Genomic DNA, 7,157 nt, shown 5'->3' with positions numbered 1-7,157 from the left:
CGTGGATCTCATGCTGTGATTTACTCATTTTAAGGCATGATAATATATAATCTTTCCACTGGGAATTTGAGTCATTTCCTAGGGGTCTTCTTAATTAATTTAGTCTATGCCCAAATGCACAAAGGCAGCAAATATCTTGAGAGAAGGCATAGAAGTAATAGTTTATATTTATTTCCTAAGAGGCATTTAATAAACATTTAGTTGAAGGAATTAGTGAATGAATGATAATTCAAACCTCTTCTATAATTTTACCATATGTTCAGTCAGTTAAAACACTGTGAGCTGTGTTTGATTTTTTGTTTTTCCCATTATTTTTATACTGTCACTTCTACATATTTCTTCTGTTATTTGGATATTAAACTTGACCCTTCTTTCTCTTACTATCATAAATAAAAATATATGTCATGGTGTTAAAGTTATGATAATTATTTATGATATTTAGTTATGATAATTAGTTATCATAATTAGTTATCATAATTAATTATGATACTTACTCCCAAGCTTCTGGATATTTAAGTGGTCAGAAACTTGAAAGAGGGAATCAGTGGGAAACTTTGGACAGTTGGCAAATGTAGGTGAAGGATTGATTTTTGAGTATTGCCTCCAAAAGAGAAGTCTAACTTTTCCATAGTATGAGAATAGGACCTTGCCCTAGAGGATTTAATTAATACTTGTTAAAGGAATAAATGTTTGAAGAAAGTGGTAGAAAGACTGACAGTAAAATGGGAAGAACAGAAATGCTTAGGGCTTATCAGGATTAGTTTTGTTGTGAAACAACTGAATTTTAGAGATTAAATTATTTTAAGTAATGTGTTGTGCAGTTGCTTTGAAATTAAAGTATACAGGAACCTAAGGCTTGAGGGATATGTCTCTAGAATGATGGAGAAGTGATGATGTCTCCATCCTCTGTGAAGAGGCAGCATGTGAACTAGACACAGTTCTATAGAAGCACTTCTGGAGGGGGCCAGGCTGCCTCATGAACTCCAGTGAGACAAAGCTCCATTGCTGTGAGGGAATAGGGAGAGAAGTCAAAATGTCATAAGTTTAGTGATCAGCCTAGGAGTTCACAGGGATGGTTCACACTGTAAAGAGTCTGCCTGCAACATGGGAGACCCAGGTTCAATCCCTGGAGAAGGAAATAAAAACCCACTCCAGTATTCTTGCCTGGAAAATCCCATGGATGGAGGAGCCTGGTGGGCTACAGTCCATAGCGTTGCAAAGAGTCAGACATGACTGAGCGACTTCAATTTAGGAGTTCACAAACTTTGGAGAGCTCTGACTTGTTTGTGGAGTCATTGTGAAGAACAACTGACTAAAGACTACAATCAAAGTTTCTTTCTTTTTTTCTTTAAATCAAGACAGGAGACTTTTTTTCCCTAATTTAAAGAAGGTTGTCTTCCAAAACTGGGAAAACTTATTTTGAGAAAGTTGCACAATTTTGGTTACCACAAAGTCCAAGCAGCAACTGACCAAGCTACACTCCTTTGTTTTTAGAAAGCTCCTAAATTCTTTCAGAAGGAGATAGAGCCTCTTCCTAAGCATTTAATTATCAGGATCCATCATTTCCTCTCGAGGGAAAATACCTTTCTGTGGTTATCCTTATACCTTCTATGTTGAAAGCAGACTCTAAACATCTTGGTAATAATCCTTACATGCTGGTTTTTAAGCTGAAGTTTTAGAAAGTCAACAGCTGAGACATTCTGGAGTTTGCCTTCCTTTTTCTGTTGCTTAAGAAGTCTGAATTAGAGGTGAGGTCCTAAGTGTATTATGAGGCATTTGAGCTGAGTTTCATGTATAAATGAACCAAAATGAACCTAAACTAAAAATAACAGCTTAGTTTCTTCCAACAGCTAGAATTTGTTGACATAACTAGATATATAGATGTTTCCTGATTTAGCACTTGTTGAATGTACTGCCATGCCTTCTATGAGTGGTTTAGCCTGAATGACTTTCAAGATCATGGAGTCATTAATTCCATATTTTCTTCTTTTCTTACAACACCAATTTCACTTATTTCAAATCTATATCCTGGACTTAAAAGAAGAAGAGACGATCTGAAAACATGCTTGAAGACAGAATTTCCAGCCTGATCTCCTCACACCTGATCTCCTGATCTCCTCTACACCTTGGAAAGGTGTAGACCTTTCCAAGAACCAGTTCCTGGAATATTTCTCTAGTGCTTAGGATTTCTAAACACACCTTGACAGGTTGTAAATCTCCAGTAACAAAAAGTGGGCCTCCATCAATATCTAGGTCTTTGGGAGTAGATGTTTGTTTTTACATGGTGTGAGAAGTGCTGGTTATTCCACCATTGGCCCTGAGGAGAAGAGAACATTCATTAGCTGCAAGATTTCTCTCCTGAAATATCTTTCATTATCAGAGTTTTCTAAAACTAAAGAAAATCAACCCTGAATATTCACTGGAAGGACTGAGGCTGAAGCCAAAGCTCCAATATTGTCCACCTGAGGCAAAGAACCAGCTCACTGGAAAAGACCCTGATTCTGAGAAAGATTCAGGGCAGGAGGAAAAGGGGATGACAGAGGATGAGATGGTTGGATGGCATCACCGATTCAATGGACTTGAGTCTGAGCAAACTTTATGAACCAGTGAAGGACAGGGAAGCCTGATATGCTGTGTTGAGTTCAGTCACTCAGTCGTGTCCGACTCTCTGCATCCCCACAGACTGCAGCACACTTGGCTTCCCTGTCCATCACCAACTCCTGGAGTTTACCCAAACTCATGTCCATTGAGTCGGTAATGCCATCCAAGCATCTCATCATCTGTTGTTCCCTTCTCTTCCTGTCCTCAGTCTTTCCCAGCATCAGGGTCTTTTCAAATGGGTCAGCTCTTCTTATCAGGTGGCCAAAGTACTGGAGTTCCAGCTTCAACATCAGTCCTCCCAATGAACACTCAGGACTGATCTCCTTTAGGGTGGACTGCTTTGATCTTCTTGCAGTCCAAGGGACTCTTAAGAGTCTTTTCCAACACCACAGCTCAAAAGCATCAATTCTTTGGTGCTCAACTCTCGCATCCATACATGACTCCTGGAAAAAACCATAGCATTGACTAGATGGACCTTTGTTAACAAAGTAATGTCTCTGTTTTTTAATACGCTGTCTAGGTGGGTCATAACTTTCCTTCCAAGAATTAAGCATCTTTTAATTTCATGGCTGCAGTGCTGTGTTCATGGGGTCGCAATGAATTGGACGTGACTAACGTCTGAATAGTAACAATCAGAGTTTTCTGCCTACATCTCCAAAGTTTAATTAAGATATGGATTCCTGGAACATGCCAACCCCATTCCTGGGTCACAGAATGATTCATTGGATAGAGGCTCTAAAAGCCTACAAGCAAATAATTATCTTATCCAGGAACACAAATTCCAGGCTAAAACAACTCATGATAATGAAGAAGAATAAAAGCCATTGAAATGAAATGTTTTTCCATCTTTCTTTTTATTGTCCTCCTTTAAAAAAATATGAAATAGGTAGGGCAGATAGTATACTTATTTTATAAATAAAAAAACTTCAGCTCTAAAACTATTTAGTTCTGGGGGGGATGGCCCCAGGGTTCCTACTTCAATTAATATTTTAAAGAGTCATAGATCTGAAGTCATCTCCTATGGGGGCTTGCCTCTGATCATCATATATTCAAGATTCGATGATCTCATTAAATATAAATGAGAATAAAAATATTTTAGCTGATGCTGAGTTCATATCATCTCTGATTAAGTTGTTTAGGATTTTCCCTTTTTTTGTGAAAATCTGAAGGTTTTAACAGAGAAAAAGATTTGGAAGCACATCAACTTTGTTGCATCCACTGGATGTATAAATGCTTCTGTGTGCTTTGGGGAAATTATCTACCTTTTGATGTTCAATTTCATCTTCAGTAAATATAGTGTAATATAATGACATTTGCCTCCATGGGTTGTTTGAGGAGACATGAGATCCTGTATGTAGAATGCTGGCATATTGAGATATTCAATTTATCTTCCCTTCCCCTATCACGTTAATCATTTATAGAAGAACAAACAATAGTCATAGTTTTTATTGCATATTTGACATCTCTCAAAAATTGATTAATAGATATTTTAGATCTGCAGTACTCAATAGAGTAGCCCTTATGTATGTGTGGCCACTGAGCACTTACTATGTGACCAGTCAAATGGAGGCGGGCTATATAAATATATAATACATACTATATTCAAAGCCTCAGAACAAGAAAAAAAAAAAGAAATTTAAAACATATTAATAATTTTTATATTTCTTTCATGTTAAAATGAAAATATTTTGAGTATATACAGGAGTAGCAAAGTTGGAAGAAGGTATTTGCTGTGACCAGTGTGTTCTCTTGGCAAAATTCTGTTGACCTTTGCCCTGCTTCATTCTGTACTCCAAGGCCAAATTTGCCTGTTACCCCAGGTGTTTCTTGACTTCCTACATTTGCATTCCACTCCCCTATAATAAAAAGGGCATCTTTTTTTTTTTTTTTTTTGGTGTTAGTTTTGAAGGTCTTGTAGGTCTTCATAGAACCATTCAACTTCCGCTTCTTTGGCCTTAGTGTTTGGGGCATAGACTTGGTTTACCATGACACTGAATGGTTTGCCTTGGAAACAAACAGAGGTCATTCTTTCATTTTTGAGATTGCATCCAAGTACTGCATTTCAGACTCTTTCATTGATTATAAAGGCTACTCCATTTCTTCTAAGGGATTTTTTGCCCACAGTAGTAGATATAATGGTCATCTGAATTAAATTTGCCCATTCTGGTCCATTTTAGTTCATTGATTCCTAAAATGTCGATGTTCACTCTTGTCATCTCCTGTTTGATCAATTCCAATTCGCCTTGATTCATGGACCTAACATTCCAGGTTCTTATGCAGTACCAGTTTTTATAGCATCAGACTTTACTTCCACCACCTGTCACATCCATAGCTCGACGTTGTTTTCACTTTGGCTCAAACTCTTCATTCTTGCTGGAGTTATTTCTCCACTCTTCTCCAGTATTATATCAGGTACCTACCAACCTGGGAGATCATCTTTCAGTTCTCAAAGCAAGAATACTGGTGTACAAAATGAAGCAGGGCAAAGGCTAGCAGAGTTAGTTAGACTTGGATTACTGTGATACTGAATGGTTTGCCTTGGAAACAAACAGAGATCATTCTGTCATTTGGTTTCTCAGCAAATCCTAGAACATCATAGAAAAGTTGAGATCCAGTTTAAATCCTAATCCCCTTTATACAGTTTGACTTTTTCATTTTCTTGGGGCTCACCGATAGCTATGTGCTCATAGCAATGGCTTATGACTGCTACATGGCCAACTAAAAACCCTTGTTATATGGCAGCAAAATGTCCCGAGGTGTCTGCCTTTCTCACTGCTACATCTTATATTTATGGCTTTGCAAATGGTCTTGCACAGACCATCCTGATGGCCACTCCTTCTGTGGACCCAATGAATTAAACCACTTTTACGGTGCAGACTCACTGCTCTTAGTCCTGGCCTGCTCAGATACTTATGTCAATGAAACTGCCATGTTTGTGGTGGCTGGTTCCAACCTCATGTTTGCTCTCACCATCATCCTCATCTCCTACGTTGTCATCTTTACAGCCATTCTGCAAGATCGTTCTCCAGAAGGGAGGTGCAAGTCCTTCTCCACTTGTGGGTCTCATCTGACAGTTGTCACTATGTTTTAATGGGACACTGTTCTTTGATGTATCTGAGGCTGCCTTCTGACGCATCTGTAGAACAGACCAAAATTGCAGCTGTTTTTTATATCTTTCTGAGTCCTATGCTAAACCTTTTGATCTACAGCCTTCAGAACAAAGATGTTAAAAGAGCAATAAGGAGAGTGATTCAAGAGAAAATTTTTGTCAAATTAGGTACACATTTGGCCAGAGGTATGTAATATATTTAAGAGAGAATTTTAAATTAACGAGTCACTTTTTGTCATTGACTTATTTTTTTCCTTTTGCAATTCACTTATGAAATGTGGAAGAATCTGTCAGATCATTAGCTTGTGTCATTTCAGTGTATTTAAAATGAATACCATCCCTCTGGGTCATCCCAGTGCACCAGCCCCAAGTAAAATTAAACAAACAAACAAAAAACTACTCAATAAATAAATAAAATAAAATGAATACCATATGGAAATTCAATGACAAGACCAAACAGCATTGTTATTTTTGTAATATTAGTAAAGGACAGATAATTCTGTGCACAGTATTCATAAAGGTAGAAAGTTATAAAAGACAGAATTACCAATGATGCTAAGACAATGCCAATTTGTTTGATTTGAGGGGTTTAAAATTTTCCAAATTATTTTCCAAAACTTGTCAATAGTATAAGGAGGAATGTTTTTTGCTTAGATGGTTGGTTTTTTCCTTTGTTCACTTTACATATCCAAGAAGCTTTTTGGGTATCTTAAATTATTACTCTAAGAACTATATTTAGTTATTAGTACTGGTCAAACAGAATCCTCATTGATTAAATGTTTGACAGAAAAGCCAAATTTCCTTTAGATTTTAAAAGATATTTCTTTTTTTTTTTTTTTTTTTTACCAATATACCTCTGGCATTAACTTATATTGGCTTTCACTTTTTTTTTTTAGTATGCAGCTCACAGACAAAAATAGTGAATAATATAAAGAGCGCTTTTTGAAGCATACTTTATCATCATGAAGTTTTCACACAATGACACTTTGTTTCAAATTTGCACAAATCTCCATGTCACGGACCTGACTGCACACCTTTGGCATCTCCCCCTGGGATGTACAGGTTGGGGAAGATCACAGTGCTAGAAAACTCCTCAGAAGAGAGGAGAGTTGAACAGAACTTGGTTGTGTTAGGTCAATCGAGTTGATTTTTTTTTAAACTGATTTATAACTGATTTGCAATTTTAAGTTTCAGGTATACAACATTTGAGAGTCACTCAATCATGTCCGACTCTTTGTGATCCCATGAACTGTAGCCTGCCAGGCTCCTCTGTCCATGGGGATTCTCCAGGCAAGAATACTCAAGTGGGTTGACTTGCCCCTCTCTAGGGGATCTTTCAGACTCAGGGATTGAACCCAGGTCTCCTGCATTGCGGGCAGATTACTTGGTGTCTGAGCCACCAGGAAAGCTGGGTGTTCAGCATAGTGATTTACAATTTTTAGAACTG

General features: G+C 37.5%; 1 pseudogene; it reads left to right on the top strand.

The window, feature by feature from the left end:
• Positions 1 to 5,236: 5,236 nt before the first annotated feature.
• On the top strand, positions 5,237 to 6,014 carry LOC147343931 (olfactory receptor 5M5-like; annotated as a pseudogene).
• Positions 6,015 to 7,157: the final 1,143 nt, after the last annotated feature.

The sequence above is a fragment of the Bos grunniens genome, chromosome 26, assembly GCF_055505025.1.
Source record: "Bos grunniens cultivar Pamir isolate PY7600 chromosome 26, Bosgru_T2T1.0, whole genome shotgun sequence".
NCBI classification, from domain to species: Eukaryota; Metazoa; Chordata; class Mammalia; order Artiodactyla; family Bovidae; genus Bos; species Bos grunniens.
The sequence above is the reverse complement of the archived record's forward strand: the minus strand, read 5'-3'. Positions and strand labels throughout refer to the sequence as shown.